General features: G+C 54.5%; 1 protein-coding gene across 1 annotated transcript in view; it reads left to right on the forward strand.

Moving 5' to 3' along the window:
• The window catches only part of ARHGEF17 (Rho guanine nucleotide exchange factor 17), a 61,242-nt gene that overhangs the window by 20,485 nt on the left and 22,660 nt on the right, over window positions 1–18,097 (forward strand). The window lies entirely within an intron of this gene.

The raw sequence follows: 18,097 nt of genomic DNA on the forward strand, positions 1-18,097 counted from the left end.
AGGAAAAGAGTGGGGCTGTGCAGGAGGGATGGGACTCTGCAGGCTGGGGGCTCTGCCGGAGTTTTGCTAGCAGAAATCCCCATCCTGCTTTAAAGTTGCCCATCACTGACTCTGGAGCAGCTGGTCTGTGTTCCTTGCCGTACAGATGGGGGCCCAGAGAGGGGCAGGGTTGCCAGAGTCACCCAGTGACTTCTGACCCCAGGACCTTCCTCCAGGCTGGGGACTCACTTTGAAGCTCAAAGCCCAGCCCTTAGGTCACTCTACCTAAGGCAGGGGTTGAGCGTTTGGCTTGAAGGAGGAATTGGACAGTTCTACCCCTCTCTGAATGTGATTTGGGCAGGGAGGGCTTCCTGGAGGAACACCACATGTGAGACTGGAACTGTCCCAGAGGAGACCAATGTGGGAAAGCAAAGACAAAGTCTCCAAACTTGGGGCTCCAAGGCAGTGCCCCCTGTTCTCTGGTGCAATCTTCATTCAATGGGAACCTCATCCTCTGTGTGTAGACTGGGAACACAGGCGGTGCCCCAGCTATGAGGAGGCACAGATTGAGACAGGAACATCAGGCCTGTGTCACCAGGGCAGGGTCCGGGCTGGGGCAGAGATACCCCGAGGCCAGGGGAGCCCAGAAGGTCTAGGAGAGAGAGTCGTGGAGGGAGCCTAGAGAGGCAGGATGGAGAAGGAAGAAGAGGGGTGCAAAGGCTGTTCAGAGATGAGACATGAGGCTGGAGTGGGCAGCAGGGGCCCGATTGCAAGGTGAATTTTTTAAATTAAATTTGTATATTTAATATTTTGAATAGATGATATATTCACATGGTTAGGAAAAATCCAAAAGGATAAAAAGTCTCCTTCCCACCTGGCTGCCTATTTCCTACCGTGCCTGACCCCAGGCCACCCAGCTAGTAGTGTCTTTGTGAATCCTTTTATCTGCAAACACCAGCAAATTCATCATCTGTTCCCTTCCCGCACACAGATGGTAGCACACCGCTCTGCCCCTTGCTCGTTACACTTAATGTCATTTGCAGGTCTTGCCTTATCAGTACTTTGAGAGCTTTCATATATATATATATATATTTTTTTTTTTTTTTTTTTTTTGAGACGGAGTCTCATTCTGTCTCCCAGGCTGGAGTGCAGTGGTGCAATCTCAGCTGACTGCAACCTCTGCCTCCCAGGTTCAAGCAATTCTTGTGCCTCAGCCTCCCGAGTAGCTGGGATTACAGGTGTGCACCACCACCACGCCCAGCTAATTTTTGTATTTTTAGTAGAGATGGGAGTTCACCATGTTGGCCTAGCTGGCCTTGAACTCCTGACTTCACGTGATCTGCCTGCCTCAGCCTCCCAAAGTGCTGAGATTACAGGCGTGAGCCACCGCACCTGGCCTCATATTCTTTTTTGTACTGCATGGTGTCCCATTTTGCAGAATACCAAACTGTATGCAACCACATATTAACAGGTATTTAGGTTTTTTCAGTCTTTTGCTGTTACAAACAGTGCTACAGTGAACAAGCTTGTTTGTAGGTCATTTCTTAGGAGTGCTAGGATACAGGGTAAATGTGATTCTCATTTTGCTGCTGTCCTTGGGGGTATGCCATCAGCAGTAGGTAAGAGGCCCATTTCCCCACAATCTCACCAACTCAGACCTTTGGATATTTTCCCAATCTGATAGGTCTCAGTGTATTTTAATTTGTATTTATCTTATAATGAGTAAGATTGAGCATCTTTTTCTATCTCCAAGAGACATATGGATTCCCATTTCTGTGAATGCTTCATATCCTTTGTCTATTTTTCTGTTGGGTTGTTGGCCTTTTGTTTTTATCAGTTTCTAGGAACCTTTTAAATATTAGGGAAGTTAGTTCTTTGTCTGGCATATGAGTTGCAAATATTCTTTTCCTGATTTGTCACTTGACTTTTGACTTTGTTTATATTTTTACTATGCAGAAGGTTTTGTTGTTATGTGTTCTACTTTATCAAGCTTTTATTTTATTGCTTCTGGATTTGGAGTCATAGTTAGAAAGGCCTTTCCCACTCCAAGATTATAAAGCAATTCTCTCATATTTTTTCTCTGGTATTTTCAGTTTTCTTGTTTTATTTTACATGTAAATCCTTGATCGGGTTGGAATTTATCCTGGTGTGTAGTATGAGTTGTGGCTGCAACTCTTTTTTTTCTGAATGGTTGGTTTTAAGGTGAGGAATGACTTGGTCAGAATCTTTCTGGGGTGGATGTGAAGGTCAGCTGAGGGGATCGAGGCTGTGGCTGTGGAGGGGCAGGGGCAGAGGGATGAACAGAAGGGCCTGGAGTGGCACCAGATAACTTGCTGGGCACTGGAAGGTGGCATAACATTCCCAAATTCCTTGTCTGTACTGTGTGACTTTGGGCCAGCCCCATCCCCTCTCTGGGCCTAGAGTATCATAGCTGGAAGAGGCCCTGGACATCGCCCTGGCTGTCCTGGAGGTGGAGGCAGAGAGTAAGACCGTGGAGCTAGCGCCCACTCAGGCTTGGCCCAAGAGGATGGAGGGCTGGCAGCAGAATTCACTGTGTTCCTGGAGTGGGCAGGCAGGAAGGAGGAGAGGGGCAGGCACCCATTTAAAAATACCCACTGCAGCCTGGCGCAGCAGGTGGGGGTGGGGGCAGGCCCTCTTCCAGCCCTCTGGATCCAGGAAGGCCAGGGGTTTCTGGGGGTGGGCACATTACCTGCTGTCTCAGCACTGTGGGCCCAGCTATTACCATTCTTGGGGATCCTCTTCTCCCTACCGTGAGGCAGGCACCCTTGTCCTCTCCTTTAGAAAAATAGGGAAGCCAGAGTGGACAGACCACATCCCCCAGAACCTAGTCCTGCCACTACCCTGGACTTGCTGTGTGACCTTGGATTGAGTCCCTGTTCCCTGGGGTCCCTATCCATCAAAGGGAGCACTGGCCTTGTCCTGGCTGTGTCCCATACCGCTAGCCCTTACCCATGTCTCGATTTGGATTAGAGGTAGAGAGATCTTAAGGCCCATGCCTCTCTCTCCCTCTTTTACAGATGGGGAAACTGAGGCCATGGAGGGAACCCTGGACCCCTGCCCTGCATTGCTCTTCTTGGCTTTCCTGGGCCCCTGGACCTTCCTCCCTGGCCCCACTCCTGGGCCTATACCACCTCCCCACCCCCACTCCTGGGCCCCAGTGGTCAAATTCCAGGGCTGTCATTGCCATGGCAACAGCCAGCTCACAGGGCCCCTCCTCTGGGGTTCTCCACCAGGCCTGTTGTCCAGGGAGGAGGCAGAAAGGGCCTCCTGCCCCTGGGGGCCTGGAGGGTTGGGCGAGGGGGGGTGGAGGGGGTGCGGGGGGAGGAGGTCAGACTCAGCTGGCTTCTCATTTGTTTTCCAAAGGAGAAAATGGAAAAGGCACAAAGTGCTGCCAACAAATGCTACTCTGTTGTCCCAGGGAGAGAGAGAGGGATAGAGGTGGTCACCTGGGCTGGGGATAAGAGAGCCACCCGGAAAACCTCTCCCAACTCTCATCTGGAGAATCACCCCACAGAAGCATTAGAGCCCAAAGAATTTTTGAACGGGAGGTGGAGGAAATTTCTTCCTGAGGTGACTGCTGTCCATTTCTAAGGCCACCCAGAGACTGAGGGGTCCAGCCCAGCTTGGCTTTTTCTCAAGCAGACATGCCCATAGTGGAAGGAGCTACCATGGCCCCATGGGAGGGGGAGCTCCTCAGCCCTGCGGATATGCCAGTGAGGGCTGCCAGGGAGGCCTGCCGTGGGAGGAGGATGCTTAAGCCAACTGCTGACCCCTGAGGGGACCTGCCCTCCGAGATTCTGGTTATTCATAACAGCCAATATTTGTTGAACTCATGCTTTGTTCCGGGCACTGTGGGAAGTAAGCCCTCTATATTCTGTACTTTATAGATGGGGAAACTGAGGCACAGATGTGGTCTTCCTGGAGGTCGGGAAGCCATCAGTGGAGAGTGGTCTCTGGCTCTACCCCTCTACCCACCTTTGTCCAGGGCCTCTGCCCACTGTTAATGTTCTGGTATATTTCCCTCCAGGCTTTTTCTCCGTGTGTGTGTGTGTGTGTCTGTGTGTGTGTGTGTGTGTGTGTGTATTTTAAATAACATTGAGATGGTGCAGAATGTATGCTTCTTACTTCTTTCATTTGATGTTACACCCAAATACTTCTCCATAGCATTTCAAAGATTTCAGTAAGTGCATGAATCTCTGGGCCTTCCTGTGGTTGGACCTTGAGGTTGTCGCCAGTTTTCCCTGCTGTGGAAAAGGCCGAGTGGGCGAGTGGGTGTCCTCCTCATGCTGGGAGCCTGGGCCACTCCCAGGGTCACTCCCTTAGGCTAGAAGATGCTCCGACTCTCCGGGTTCCTAAATAACCCTACACCTCTTCCTTCTGGGGTTCCTGGGGGGCGGGAATCCTGTCTGCTTGAGAGACCTTGAGCAAGGTACTTAACTATGCCTCATCATCTTCCTCTGTAAAACAGGGTAATAATAGGGCCTACCCAGGAGGCTTGTTGTGAGGTTAAAATAATACCTGCAGAGCGCTTATTAAGCAGCGCAGAGGAATCCTTCAGGAGATCTTCTCCTCCTGGTTTATGCTTTTGCTCTCTTCCTGTCTTCAGGCCCAGCGAGGTTGTGTAATTTGCTCACAGTCCCACAGCAGGTCAGTGCCAGCACTGCGATTTGGGCCTGGCCCCACCAGCCTGTCTTGAGAACCTAAGCACGCATGACTTCTCACTGAGCCTTGCTTTACCCACAGAAGAGCTCATGAAATTAGGCCCTGGAAGTGTTTTGTAAACTCTAAGGTACTGGGTGGTTCCACTTAGTGCCAGTAATCACGACAAGACTAGAAAGACCCTGAGTTTTGAAGGCCGAAACTCTAGAAGTTCAGAGGAGGGGAGTGGGCAGGTCTGTACTACCAGAAAGACTTTCTGGCGGTGGTGGCCTCGTCCTGGGCCTCAGGAGAGTATACCCCGGGTTTGGCTCAGGCTGACCTTCAGCTGTGAATCTTATCCACTGTGCACACTTGTGTACACGCACGTGTGCTCGCACTCACACCTGACTATGGCTGTCGAGGCATTAGGGCTGGTCACCATTGGTGGATAAATTCAGTAAGGCCTAAAAGCCCAAGCTGCTGTTGGTCAGCCAGAGGCAGAGACCACTTCTTCCAGAGGCTAGGGTGGAGGGATAATTGAATAGGCATGGTCACTGCCCCTGGGCATCCTGACCATCCTATGCTTGCCTGGTGTGATGGGAGGGGGCTTCCCTCAGCTCTGGGTTATGCCACAGTCCCCAGGGCCAGGGCTGGAGTGACCAACTGATGGGTAGAACTTACTCTTCCCTCAGAGTGTCACCTGGGTCTTGGAACAGGGTGGGAGTAGGGGAGGTAGGGGCCAAACTGCAACCCAGCTGGTTGGGCCTCTCTGGACAAGCTACAGTGGAAGTGCTCCAGAGGCCTGGTCTGGTCTGGTTCTAGCTCAGCTGACTGTCTGCCGCCCTGGGGGTCATGAGGCATTTCCTCTTTGAGCCTCAGTGCCCATATATCAAATGCGTAGAAATGGTCCCTTCTCTGCCTCCCTCCTTCAAGAGAGGATTGAACATGGACATTCTAAACTAATCAGTGCACATTAGTTACACTGATGCTTGCTTTCATTCATCCACAAATTCACAAATGTGAACTGAGCATTTACTGTGGGCCAGCCTCTGTTGTAGGCATGGAAGCTGCTGGAAGAAGGCAGAAGTGCACCCTCCCTTTTGGAGCTCACAGACTTTGTTATGTGTCCCTTAGTACCTGGGCAGCTTGCCTGAGTGCAAGCCTGGCACATAGTAGGTCTTTCAGTATGCCAAAAAGGAGGCTGCTGATTGGGGAATTAGCACCAGGCAGTTTGGTCAGTGCCCTGGTCTATAGCAGGGATAGGTCAGGGAGGGTGGAGGACTTAAAAGAAACTTTGGGAAGAGGCAGAGCATAAAAGTTAGATGGCGTTTAAACAGGGCCAAGAGCAAGGAGGGCAGCCCAGGCAGAGGAGCAGTCTACACAAAGGTGGAGAGGTGGGGAGGAGACTGGGGTTGGACAGTGGTGAAGAGACTAGCCTGGCTAGAGGAGAGGCTGGGAGGTCACGCGTAGGCTGCTGGGGGCTGATTGCACTTCAGGCTTCCCTACGTCTCTGGTGGCATGAATAGAATTTCTGGCACTATGGTAAGTGGGGAAGACAGCCTCTTTTGGCTGTGGGGCTTCAAGACCCCCCAGGATTTATCTTCAGCCAAGGCAGGCCCTGGCCCCCCTCCTTCCTGCCCCAGCTCCCTGGGGCTCTGGCTGAGGCTGACCTGGCCTTTCCCAGGGTGCCTGGCCCACAGCCCTGTGAGTCATCTTCTGCGCCAGAGGCAGGACACCCCATCCCACCGACAACACACGACTGCAGCCCTTCCTCCTGCTTCTGGGTCTGAGGGAGGGAGGGAACAAGAGGGGCTGGAAACAGACCCTGGATAACTTCCGTTCCCACGATCCCAGCCTCCCTGCAGGCTGGGGAACTGGGTGGAGGAGAGGGAAGGGATCCCTGCTTTCCAGTGCTCTGTGCAGGTCAGGAATCAGAGGCTGAATGGTGGTGGTCCTGGGCCACAGAGGCCTGATTCCCTGAGCACTGGTCTGGTGCTGAGCCAGGTTTAGACATTTTGAATGAAATAACTTTTAGAGCTGGGAGAGGAGGGCCCCTGGAGGTCATCTCATTCATAGGTTTTAAGCCAGGGCTGGGACCACAGGCCAGGCCAGTATGTAGGCAGAAGTGTGCATAGGGGAAGGTGGGTGCATTTCCTGGGAGCCCTAAAGCATGAGTTGCCAGATTTAGCAAGTCCTACCTACCCTAAGGCCTCATGGGGTTCCCAGTGGGGTCCTTCTCGACTGCCAAGGGCAGGGCAACCTCCCCCCCTCAGACTCAGATGTGGGACCCAGAAGATCTGGGTTCTGGTTTCTCTGCCTGTAAAATGGGGGTGACAGTCCCAGCTTCTTGGGCTGAGAGGATGATTGCATTCAAAGCTTCTGAGCTCCTAAGATGTTTTTCACATCTGTTGGGGGTCTGTCTATCCATCTACCCCTGAAGTCCCACCTCCTGCTTCCCGCTATTATCCATGATGTTAAGAAACTTTTCCTTCCCAGCCTGGAAGGTCCAGCTGTATCTTCTTGAAATTGGGAGGGAGGGGGGCGGATCTCAGAGAAGAAAGAAAGGGAAAAAAAACCACATTAAAAAAAAGAAAACCAATGAGTTAAATTCAAACCACATGCACCACAGCCGCTGCCATGTGGGCCTCTGCTGCTACCTGTGGGCGTCTGGTGGAAGTGCAGTTCTTGGGGCTTCAGCTTCCTCGCTGGAGCCATAGGCTTGCTTAATCCTTAAGTCTGAAATCAGGGAGGAAGGTCAAGCTGTCCATCCTCCACCTCTGAGCATGACCTCACCCCCACCACCTCTGCCAGGAAGCCTGGTGGGGAATTTAGAATCCATCTGCACCTTCCCTCCTCCCCCATTTGTTTACAGTGGGGGAAACTGAATCCCAGAGTGGAGAGGAATTTGGCTAAAGTTGCAAAGCAAGACAGTCAATAGATAAGTATTGTGCACTACTGGTCTCTGTTCTTATGGATCTTCTGGTTGTGGAAAGCAGGGAGCAGACATTGAGACCGTCCTATTTCCATCTAACTCCCAGCCATCCATGGAAGAGAATACAGCCTCCCACCTTCTCATTCAAGGTGCTCTGGGCTTGGCTTGACTCCTTGTTAACGTGCTCTGTGACCCTGGTGAGGTCACTCAGCTTCTCTGATATGCCAGTTACTTGCAATCCAATCCCAGCTTTGCCACATCCTGACTTCATAACCTCAGGCAAGTTGCTTTGTTTCCTGGAGCCTTTGTTTCCTCATCTGTAAAATGGCCATAACAGGAATACGTAACTCAGAGGACTGGGGTGAGGACTAAATGAGACAACACATGAGAAACAGTGCCTCACTAAACATTAGCCAGTTGTAGACATGAGCTCCCACCAAGGATACAGCAAGCACACCTCATTCCCAGAGGTCTAGGAGGGGGCTGGGAACACAGTGGGTAGGGGGGTCCCTTCTGGGCTAAGAGTGCACCAGCAAGGTTCAGCAGCTAGAAGTTGGGCCTGAGTCCCAGCATAAGGAGTGAGGTCTACCACCTCCATCCTCCTTTCAGCCAGCAGGGACAGTTTCTGGAAGGAATGGTGAGGTTGGAGTCCCAGCTAGACCCGTCTGAGGCAATAGATGAAATCTAGCCTGTGCAGAAATCATCCCCTTCCTTCATTTCTACCGTCAGCATATGAAGGACCCTGGGTTCACATTCTGTCTCTTCCACTCACCACCTGTGTGACCGTGGCTCCTCCACCTCCCTGATCCTCAGTTTCCTTAGCTAGGTGCTTCTCACTGAGAGTCATGCAGTGCGGTCAGATAGTGCTGGGCTGGAATTACCTTGAAGGCATCCTCACTCACAAATTGGTGATTAATGCTGGCATTTGGCTGGACCTCATCTGGCCTGTCAGCTGGCATACCTACACATGGCCCCTGCATGTGGCCTGGGCTTCTCCACAACGTTGGAGGCTGGGTTTCAAGAATGAGCAAGGCAAGAGAGCAAGATGGAAGCACGTGGCATTTTTATGACATAGCTTTGGATGTCACATAGTATCATTTCTGCTGTGCTCTGTGGTCAAGGCAGTCACAAAGCTTTACCCAGCTTCGAAGGGAGGGGACCTGGACCTCCCCTCTCTGTGGGAAGAGTCAATACCACATTGTAAGAAGAGCATGTGGGCCAGGCGCAGTGGCTCGCACCTATAATCCCAGCACTTTGGGAGGCCGAGGCAGGAAGATTGCTTGAGCCCAGGAGTGCGAGACTAGGCTGGGTAACATAGCAAGACTTAATCTCTAAAAAATCTTTTTAAATTAGCTGGGCATGGTGGTGCGCGCCTGTACCCCCACCACTCAGGATGCTGAGACAGGAGGATCGCTTGAGCCCAGGAGTTTGAGGTTGCGGTGAGCTGTCACGCCACTACACTCCAGCCTGGGTGACAGAGTGAGACCCTGTCTCAAGAAAAAAAAAAAAAAAAAGCATGTGAGATGATAGCTATCTTCAAAACATACAATCTACCTGAAGATGATTATGAGGAAAACAGCTCATTGCAGCCTTGACATCCCAGAGCTCAAGTGATCCTCCTACTTCAGCCTCCCGAGTAGCTGGGACCACAGGTGCGTGCCACCAGGTCTGGCTATTTTTAGTATTTTTTGTAGAGATAAGGTCTCCCTATGTTGCCCAGGCTGGTCTCGAACTCCTGAGATCAAGTGATCCTCCTGCCTCAGCCTCCCAAAGTGCTGGGATTACAGGCGTGAACTACCGCGCCCAGCTATTTTTTATTATTATTGAAGTGACCCCTTCACTTTCCGTCTCTGCCTTTGAACCCTGTGGACCATCACCCTCACCAGTTGTCCACAGAAGACCCCAACAAGAGTGTACACAGACACACAGAGGAGTCCACACAGAGAGGACACAGGTCGTGTCACTCATAATCCCACCCCAGGCGCATACACAGACCCACCTAAGCAGGGCAGTATCCCCATAACAGGAAGATCCTGAGGCTCTAAGGAGCTCTCCTTCCCATTCCCAAAGCACATTCCCCAGAATTATGGAGCCCACCCTGAGCAGCCAGTCCCCAGGGAGCCCTGTGGCTTGGACACTTCCCTTCTAGCTGCCTGGGAGGCCTGGGAACTCTGTGGAGCCTTGAGAGGCTCCTCTTTCCAGAAGGGAGGGTCTCTAGGAAACAGGACCTGACCAGGGGAGGCAGGGGGAAGGGAGGAGAGGAGAGAAGATAGGGAGATGGGAAGAAGAAGACAGAGTCCTCAAACAGGAACAGATGGCGAGACTGAGGCCCCAAGAAGTGAAGTGTCCTGCCCAAGGTCACTTCCCCAGTAAGTGGCCAAGCCAGGATTTGGGATTGAGCTCTCTGGCTCCAGGGCCTGCCTTCTTAATCTCTCTACACCAAAAAGTCCTTCTTTTGGAACTTTCATCTCCCTGATGAACTGAGCACCTGAGGAAGGCAGCGGCTGTCAGGGAAATGGATAGCCCATTAGGTTGGGAACATCCCGTACCAACCCTATGCTTGTGGACTTTGGTGGGGTCAGGAGCATCAGACAGTCTGTCTGGGCCATTCGCCAGGGCCGAGTTCCCAGGGAAGAGGATCTTCTTTGACTCTAGTATTGCCTGTGGATGGCATTTTGTTTACCACCTAAACCTTCAGGAGAATCTGTTCATGTCACTGTCTTGGAACAAAGGAGGCTGAAGAAAGGCAACCACCGCACCAGGGAGGTGGGGGTTGGGGGAGCCCAGCTGTGTGCACCAGGCCAGGGGAGGTGGAGTGGGGCTCTCACCACTGGGGAGAGGGTGGGGTTTAGGAGCCTGGGCCCTGGAGGTGGCTGGTAGAACTGGGTTCTACTTCTTACCAGCCAGGTGACCTCTCTGAGCCTCAGTTACCTAGTTTGTAAGAAGGGAGAGTAATAATAATAGAGTTCTTGATGTGGGGCTGCTGTGGGGATTAAAGGAGCCAGGACGTATAAAGTGATGGTAGGGTGCCTGGCCCCTGAGAATTGTCCAAACAGCATTAGTGGTGTGGCAATTCTGAGATTATGGGGTTCCTAGTGTTCCAGTTTGGGCAGCTCTGGGGCCCAGGCACTCTCTTGACAGATTTAATAGGGTTGTGCCTCCACTCCCAGGAGCCTGATGAGGCCTGCTGCCCCAGAACCGGCATTTCTCCTTCACCACCTGCATCATGCTTGCCATTTCTGTCTCAGTTCCTGTCTTCCTTTGTAGACTGTGGTGCCCAGTAGGGCACAGACCTCTTTCCTTACCTTTAAATCCCCAGCACAGTGCTTGGCATCTAGTAGGTGCTCTATGAGTATTTATTGAACTAATCAACTAATGAATAAAATAAAAATGCAATTGATTACTCATCCATTAAACCAGGTATCCGTGGATTCATTCATGTATTCATGACTGTCATTGATCTGTTCATCCATTAATTTATTTATTCATCTATCATGATTCCATCCTTTCATCCTTTCATTTATTCAGCCATTACCGGTTATCTGTCCATTTGTTTGTTCATCCCTATGTCTATTCTTTCTCACCATTGGTCCCATTTGGTCCAGCACCAGCTGGAGGACCAGGTGGCCCCCACGTGGACAGTGCCCAGATGCAGGAGGTGTGGGTGGGCTCAGACTGGGTGGTGTGTCCAGAGGCAGGTAGTCAGGGTATTGGGATTCCCTCAGAGATGGGGAAGTTGTCAGCAGATTGGACAGAAGTAGAGAGGGTTAGGTGCTCCCCAGGGCTGGTAGAAAGGTGGTCCCACAGACCTGGGACCCCCAGCCTGCCCCTCCTGGAGTGGGGTGGTACTCTTGTAGAGCAGAACCCTTTTTCCCCCTCTCTGTCTTGCCTTCCCTGACTAAGGAGCAGGTGAGAGTGTGGCTCTTTCATGGGAGAAGAGGTGTTTATGGTGGGGTGTGGGGTATGGAGAGGAGGGCTGGGTAGGCCTACACCAAGCACCTTGTATACTTACAAAAACTCTTCTGAGCCACACTCATTCTATACAACTGCACATACCCCAAAGGAAAATAAAATCAGCACTCAGAACAGGAGCTCAGAGGAACAATAGCAGAACCAACCTGCATAGGGGTACCGTGGCCCACCTGGTGCCCTCAGCCCCCACCCCAACTGACCTCATCCTCAAGGGCTCTGATGCCTGTGCCGTTATGGGGCCTTCCCTGGAAACCCTGCCTCAGCGACCGACCCATGTGCTCCTGTTCCTTCTCTTTGCTTCCTTTCATCTCCCCGAACCACCAGCCCCACTCCATTGCCAAGACAACAGGCTTGGATCTAATTAGTCTTCCTTAATGAAGCAGCAGCAGTAAGCAGTGCCTTTGGCACCAAGTCCCGCCCCCTTCTTGGGGGCAGGGCCTTCCAGTGAACTCTGTCTTCTGGGCACCCATATGCCTGTGGATCTCTCGACCTCAGGACCTTGTTCTTGCCATGCCTCCCCCAGGAAGCCCTCCCTGAATACTTTCCTGTGAAGCAGCAGTGACTCCCTCTGCTGAGCCCTATGAGCCCTATGAGGAAAGCCCTGTGTTGTCTGGGAGCTCCTGGAGGCCAACAAGCGTGGACTGATCTCTGTAGGGCCCCATCCCACTGGAGCTAGTGAGGGAATGGATGCACCTCTCTAAATCCTGAGCCACACACTGCCTCTCAGCCACTCAGAGGAAGCTGATGCCCAGGGTTGTGTAGCTTGAGAGGGTCAGATGGGGGACGAGGTGCCCTGAGAGAAAGCCAGATGTGGGTTAAGTATCCTCAGTGACCAAGCAATGAGCCAGGGATGGGGCCCTCAGACCACCACTCTGCATGTGCTGTGGAACCTGGATGTCTGGACTGGATCACAGGCCTGTCCATCCTCCCTTTCAAGCCACCACTCAGTCAACTGGTCTGGCTGTTCCAGACCCCCTGCATGCCCAGCCCTGGGAGGAGGAAGAGGAGGAGCAGGCTCCATCCGCAGGGAAGCCCACAATCCATCCAGTTGGGAGGGTAAGCGGCAGAGAGCTGTTCAGGCTGGTCTGCCTCTCAGTCAGTAACTGCTGGGCATGTGGGGAGAAGGGAGGAGGAAGAGCTATTGGGGGATCGTTTATTAAGCCAGCCTTCCTTATAAGTGCCCTGGCTTACAAAAGGGACAAGGATGCTGCCCTCAGGAAGCATATAGTCTCCTGGGAGGAGATGGGCCTCAATCTAGTAATTGCTTAAATGTATATTTACGAACTGCAATACATGGTTAAGGTAAGGAAAACTGAGAGCCTTTAAGAGCAGAAATTAGATGCACATGACCTAATCTGAGGATCAGGGAGGGCTTCCCTGAGGAGGTGACATCTGCACTAAAACTGGTCTTTTTTCTTTTTGAGACGGAGTTTCGCTCTTGTTGCCCAGGCCGGAGTGCAATGGCACGACCTCAGCTCACCGCAACCTCAGCTCACCTCAACCTCCGCCTCCCGGGTTCAAGCTATTCTCCTGCCTCAGCCTCCCGAGTAGCTGGGATTACAGGCATGCGCCACCACACCCGGCTAATTTTGTAATTTTTTTTTAAATAGAGATGGGGTTTCTCCATATTGGTCAGGCTGATCTCGAACTCCCAACCTCAGGTGATCTGCCCGCCTCAGCCTCCCAAAGTGCTGGGATTACAGGCGTGACCTACCGCGCCCGCCCGAAACTGGTCTTAAAGGAAAAGAAAAAGCATTACTAGGAGAGGGAAAAGGCATGAGCCAAGACCCTGAGGCAGGAGAGAGCATGGTCAGTTTCTGAAAGTTAAAACGGAAGTGACTGGAGCACATGAAGCAAGGAGATGAGAGGAGTTGACAGATGGGCCTGGCTTGAGCGATGGGGTCAGGATGTCTGTCCACTGTGCAGGAAACTCAGGGGAAAGCAGGTTTGGGAGAAGGAGTCAGCTGGGGGCTTGGTGAGCGTGGCAGCATGCAGCACACTAAAAGGCATGAAGTTGGCCAGGGCTGAGGCACAGCTGCAGGGTGCTTCAGAGCCCCCACCATCTTGCCGGGTGGGAGCTAGTGCAAAAGCAGGTTGCTGGCCCCCACCCCTCAGTCCAGATTGAATCTGGGATAGGTTCTGCTGTCACTCTGGGCTTTCAAGCAGCAGGTTGTGAGGATCCTGCTTGGAGACAGTCTAGGGGTGCACAGTATAGGTACGGGAGCACAGTCTAAGGGTGGGAGCACAGTCTAGGGATGGGAGCACAGTCTAGGGGTGGGGCGGATGGACAGGGACAGGACTGGAACCCTCCAAGATGGTCCCAGGTATAGGACACAGGCCAAGCTGGGTCGGGGCAGGGGTAGGGATGATTCAAGGTGGGTGATTTGAGTGATAGCTGCCCTCCTTCAGGCCCAAGAGCTCCTCCCTTGGGTGGAAGATCAGGGATGTGTATGTGTGCACATCTCTAAATGTCCGAGCCTGGACATATGTGCCTGTTTCTGCCGGCAATAGTTATGTAAACACAGAAGCACTTGTCTGGGCCCAACGATGGATCATGTTCGTGTGTGTCAAGCAAGGTTCAGGTCTGTAAGGGACTGTGTTGATGTGGGTGCACTTGGCCCGACCCCCTTGTGCATACGGGTCCAGGCCTGAGGGCAGGTTTCCATGAACGTGGCCTATTCCGTGTAGGTGTGTTCGTGCCCCTGTGTGTGTCCCGTGCTCCGTGGCTCCTCGGTGGGAAGCTGCGTTCAGCGTGTGCCGGCGCTGGGTACAGGTGCGGAGGGAAAGTACATGTCACCGCCTTTGTCCACGGGTGTGCGTCGACTTGTGTCCCGGGGCGGAGGATGGGTCCGTGAGCGGACGCCGCCGCGTGGGGGAAGGGGCGGGTGCGAGGGCAGCCCAGAGCGTGCTGGGGGAGATGGGGCGGCGCGGAGAGGGCGGGGACCCTCCTCCCCACAGCGGCGCCGCGCGCGCCTGGCTCGCCGGGCGCACTCCCAGCGCGGAGGAGGCAACAGCGCCGCAGCCGGCCGGGCCGCAGCCCTCAGATCGACGCTGGAACTAACCACCGCGACCGCCACTGCGACTGCCGCCGCGGCCGGGCTGAGCCCTTAGGGAGTGAGAGTGGGAGGCGGCCCCTGACTCCGCGCCGACCCCCGCTCCCCTCCCTCGCCGCCACCCCGGCGCCCCCGCCCCGGCGGCGGGCCGGCCGCATGCTGCAGATGGTGAAGACCCTGGCCCAGTTCACCATCGCGCTGGAAGACATGCGCGATATGGGCCCAGCTGCCGCCTCCGGGGAGCCCGCCGGGGGCAGCAGCACTGACGCCGAGGAGCCTGGGAAGGCCCAGGTACGGGGAGGGGGAGGGACAGCCAGGGACCTGGGCCATGGCCTAGAACTCAGCCGACCCAGGAGCCAACCCAGGTGACGGTGGGGGGAGGGGAGGCATGGGGCGCAGGGGTTCTCTGTGACCGGGGATGGAGACCTGGAGATTGAGAGTGAGGAACCCTGGCAGGCGGTGGTGTGGCTGGCAGGGCGCTGAGGGTCAAGGCCTGGTGGCACTCCGCTTGCAGAAGTGCCTGTGGAAGCCGAGGCTGTCGCCAGTGGTATCGGGGGTCCACAGGCTCAGGAAGGAGGTTTTCTCAGCCCTCCTCTTAGGCTTGAGGTGGCCCTAGTGTATGTGTGTGCTGGAAAGTAGAGTCAGTTTTGCACCCCCACTGCCATCCTCCCCCTGCCGCTGGGCCTGCTGGCCCTTGGAGGAGTCATGCTGCGGTGGAAACAGCAGCGTCCCGGTTCTCGCTCAGTGTGCGTACCCCTGCAGGGGAGGGGAGGCGTCTTGGGGCTGTTTCCCTGTCTTTGTGTATCTCTGGGCCTGAACTCTGTGCCATGCTCCCGGGCCCAGTGGGGGCTGTAGTTCTGTCCCCTCCCTGTGCTGTGATGTGTCTCTCCACAGCCTCAAGTCTCTGAGCTGGCGGGCCTGGTTCTCAGCTGTGTGACCTGGCGGCGTTTTTTATTTCTGTGTGGGGTGGCTTGCCTTTATGGCGTCTCTGTGTGCGTGTCTGTCCTCACACTGTGCCCATCAGGGTTTCAGTCTTTGGGTTGTGATGCCCCAGTCATCCCAGGTGTGGCCCCCTCTGTCTTCCTGCTGTATCCCCTAGTGCCCACCTCAGTGCCCGATGTAGCGAAGGTCTGGGGATGGGGCTGGTGAGGGATGAAGGGCGCTGTGGGGAGGCTGGGTCTGAAGGGCTGTTCCGCCCAAAACAGGTGGGCCTGCTGTTCAGGCTGACAGCTGCGCTGTCTGCCTCCTGCCTCCCCTGTCCACCCCCGCAACCCCCGCACACTACACCCGTGTCTGGGCACGTGTGGAGGGCTGCTCCCGCAGTGACAGGGAGCTGGCCTTGTTTTCTGTGTCTTTACCTGACAGCTGAGTGACAGGCCACTGTGCTCTGCCGCAGGGAGGTGGCTGGGAGAGGCGGGCATTGCAGCGTCAGCCTCCACGTGTCACCCCAGCCTCCCGGCATCAGGCACAGCGCCAGCCCTGCCTCTCAGGAAGCCTCCCTGACCGTGACCATTGTGGCGCCCGCTGGGCCTGACGGCCGTTGTGTGGGCGGAGGAGTGTGGCTGAGGGGCCCAGGGCCGCGCTTGGCCTGGCCCTGCTGTCAGGGAGCTCCCCACGCCGTCTCACTGAGGGGGAGAAAGGGTGGACACTGGTGACCTGCTGCATGTGGACAGAGCTGCTCTGCTCACTGCCGCCTTTGCCTTCACGGTGATGGACAGAGCTGCTCTGCTCACTGCCGCCTTTGCTTTCACAGTGATGGGAGGGAGGGGTTATTAGCTCCATTTCATGGAAGCGAATGTGGAAACAGGGCCATTAGGTGACACCACAATCACACAGCCAGTAAGGGCAGTGCTGGGGACCTGTGGCCCATGGCTGCCCAGTCTGGGCGAGAACTCCAGGGGCTGGGGCCCTGAGAGTCATGAGGTGGCTGAAGAGACCCTGGTCCTTGCTCTGCCACTCACGGGCTGTGTGATCTTGGACAAGTCATGTCACCTCTCTGACATGACCCCTCACCTGTGCAGTGGAAATGGCAACACCTGTGTCACAGAGTTGAGTGTGAGGCTGAAGCAAGACCATGTCTGTGGGGTGCTGAGATGTCCCTGGAGTGGGGTAGGGCAGGATTAGGCATCTGGGCCTGTCCTCGGGAGGCCTTCCTGGCCCTCCACGCTCTCCCAAGTCTCCATCCTACAGTGAGCCTTGCTCACACTGCCTCCTTCTGGAAGCTGCCCTGGTTTTTTAGAGGTCACAGGAGTACCGAGGATAGATGGTCTGCTTGTCTCCAGAGGCTCTGAGGCTCTGGTCTGCTGTTTCCGGAGGCCCTGAGGTACCTTCCCACCTGTCAGAGCCCAGGGCTGGCAATGATGGGCTGGCAAGGATGGAGAGAGTCAGCCCCCCTTCCTCCCTGCCCCAAGGGGTGTCCTTCACACCCCCACCACTGAGTTCCTAGCATGGGAGCTCACTTTTCTGAGTGTGCTTCATTATAGGACACTGTGGGGACAGGCCTTGCCCCTGAGTCCCTGGTCAGAGGGCAAGGGATCTGAAGTGGGTGTGCCACAAGCAGAGGGGGAGCAGTGGCTGGGTCAGGCAGGCTGGACAGGCCTGGGCTCAGGTCCACTAAGACATGAGCCCTGGGTATAGCAGTGACCAGGACAACCCCACTGGTTGAGTTCCTACCCTGAAGGACTAGAGGTGGAGGCTGGAGGGATGCCACAGACATGGACACCCTGGCATTGCCATCTGCACAGCACTTGCTCGAACCAGTAGGCCTTGATGGCAGGAGCCTGAGATACGGTCCACAGATGCTCAGGCCAAGCCGAGACCTGGGAGGGGAGGGGAGAGAAGAGAATAACCCAGAGATCTGGAGCCTAGAGGAGTTAGGGGCCTTGCCCAGGATCACTCTAGGGCCTTAGAGGGGTCAGGAGTGGAGTCTAGGGGTCTAGGGCTTGGAGTGGAGTCTGCCAGAGAAGGGAAGTTGTTGGGGCTGGTGCTATCTGGGAAGGCTTCCTGGAGGTGGGGATATGGGGGGAGAGGTGTAGAGACCGGTGGAGAGGAGCAGCAGGTAAGTTCAGTCCCAGGGGCTGAACACAAGGCCTCCCAGACAGGGATGAGCACCCTGTGCCTGGGGGTGTGGGTGCAAAGGCTGTGTGACCCTTTAGGGACTCAGTAATTCAGGTCATCAGATCCATAGGATGGAGGCATTGGTGTCTGGGTTTCCTTTTTCCCCTCCCTAACATGAAGAGAATAACAACATGTACCTCACAGGGTGGCCAGGATTATTGAATAATATGTCATGCTTAGAACAGTGCCTGGCGCATAGGAGGGCTTAATTAACGTTTTTAAATGACAGAATTGGGATCCAGCCTTGTCTGAGACTGGCTGAACCCTGGTACTGCCCAGCTGTGTGACCTTCAGCACTGACTTCCCCTCTCTGGTCCAGTGTCTTCCTCTGTAGCAGGGTGATGGTGTCTACTCTTAGGGATGGTGGGCAGCCCAGCCAGGTGGA

The sequence above is a fragment of the Pongo abelii genome, chromosome 9, assembly GCF_028885655.2.
Source record: "Pongo abelii isolate AG06213 chromosome 9, NHGRI_mPonAbe1-v2.0_pri, whole genome shotgun sequence".
NCBI lineage: Eukaryota > Metazoa > Chordata > Mammalia > Primates > Hominidae > Pongo > Pongo abelii.